The sequence below is a fragment of the Octopus bimaculoides genome, chromosome 8, assembly GCF_001194135.2.
Source record: "Octopus bimaculoides isolate UCB-OBI-ISO-001 chromosome 8, ASM119413v2, whole genome shotgun sequence".
NCBI classification, from domain to species: Eukaryota; Metazoa; Mollusca; class Cephalopoda; order Octopoda; family Octopodidae; genus Octopus; species Octopus bimaculoides.
In genome coordinates, this window is record NC_068988.1 from 13,936,863 (window position 1) to 13,938,997 (window position 2,135).

Genomic DNA, 2,135 nt, shown 5'->3' on the forward strand with positions numbered 1-2,135 from the left:
ATATATATATATTTATTTATTTATGTGTTTCAGCCAAGTGGCTGCGGTCATGATATAGATAGATAGATAGATAGAGAGAGAGAGAGAGAGAGAGAGAGACAGAGAGAGAGAGAGAGAGAGAGAGAGAGTGAGAGTGAGAGAGAGATGGAGTGTGAGAGAGAGAGAGAAAGAGACTGAGAGACTACAGTGTTTAATGCGTGACACAAACGCAGAATGAGCCAAGTGACTGTAAGAGAGGATAAAGTCCAGAATCCGAGGAAATTAGTGATGTTCTGTATCAGATACAACTAATCCAAAGGATGTCTAGATGATAGACGCCAGACGGATTAGAAAAGTTCAATAAATTCAAATGATGTGAGGCGTGAAGCATCTAACATTTCAGGACGAAAGAGTCATCACACCCGGCAATAATTGAATTGGAGATAAGAAAGCTGAGATATTGTAAACAAAACCCGATTTAATTGTTGTTGTTGGTGTGGTGCTCGTGGTTTTAATGCCATTGCTGTTTGGCCGTTGATCAGTCATGCTTTAACAGACCTATGATCTTTTCTTGAACTAGCGTATATATATGACGAACTATCGGCGCCGAGTTCAAATCTCGCCGAGGCCAACTTTGCCCTTCATTCATTCAGAGTCGATAAATATGTACCTCACTCGGCCTGAATTTGTCATCATAATATTGTGAAAACTAGAAATAATTTCTTTTTAAGATGAAAATAAATTTTTTGCTTCTGTTTAGTATGACTTGGCTCTCGAACCTGCCTCCATTTTGTTAGTGGTTTTGAGAAAGGCATGAATGCCCTAAACTCCCGTTGACCTTTATATTTACCACCCTTTGCACATAATACATTTTATCCTTCAATTTTATTGAAATACTACATTACGAAATAACACCTTTTTTTCCGAACACAGCTTAATATTGTTAGTACGGTGGTGAGCTGGCAGAACCGTTAACACGTCGGACAAAATGCTTAACGGCATTTCTTCCGGCTCTTTACGTTTCGAGTTCAAATCCCATCAAGTTTAACTTTGCTTTTCATCCTTCCAGGGTTGATAAAATAAAGTACCATTCAAATACTGGAGTCGATGTAATCCATGTGACACTTCCTCTCAAAATTGCAGGCATTGAAATCTGCAATGAACCGGCGTGAAGTTCAGAGGGATTGATGGGATCTCGTCACTTATATACCGTGGAAACTTTGTAATCAGCCTTATCAATCATAGAACTCGAGAAAAAATATTGTTTGCATTTCACATGAAAATGCATTATAGCTATTCTTATTTTGAAGCGCTGTACATGAAGAAATGTAATAAATACAACCAGTATGATACAGTATTTAATTACTGAACTGGAGAAAAGATATGAACAATGTGCTGTCGAATTAAGTACAACACGGTATCGATACTAGTTTCCTATAAGGCGACGAGCTGGTAGAATCGTTAGCACGCCGGGTAAAATGCTCTGAATTCAAATTCCACCGAGGGTGACTTTGCCTTTCATCCTTTCAGTGTCAATAAGATAAGTTGCAGACCCTTCCCCAACACTGCTGGCCTTGTGCCAAAATTTGAAACCAATATTGGTTTTCTATTTCTGCAACGATAACAGGATCGTATGAAGGAAAATGAAAAACAAATAATGATTAGCAATAAATTGTATCGAAATACTAATTTTTTCTTACTGAATTCGACTTCAATACTTGTTTAAAACATGATTATATCGTATTTTAATAACACATTCATTATACTATCATCATAATTTTGACTAAAATTTATTAATGTTTCTGCATATTTGAATAAATATTAGTTTTTAACGATATATAACAGCAAGACATATAAGTGTCGTATTGAAAATAACGTAAAACTTATAGATTCAGAGCTTTTTCTGTCTAGCTAAAAGATAGGCTTTGATGAAGGAACTACTATTTAGAATGTATTTTAATAGAAGGAAAGCAATTAAACAATTTTACGTACATACATACATACATACTACATACATACATACATGCATGCATACATACATACAAACATGCATACATACATACATACATACATACATACATACTACATACATACATACATACATACATACATACATACTACATACATACATACATGCATACATACATACATACATA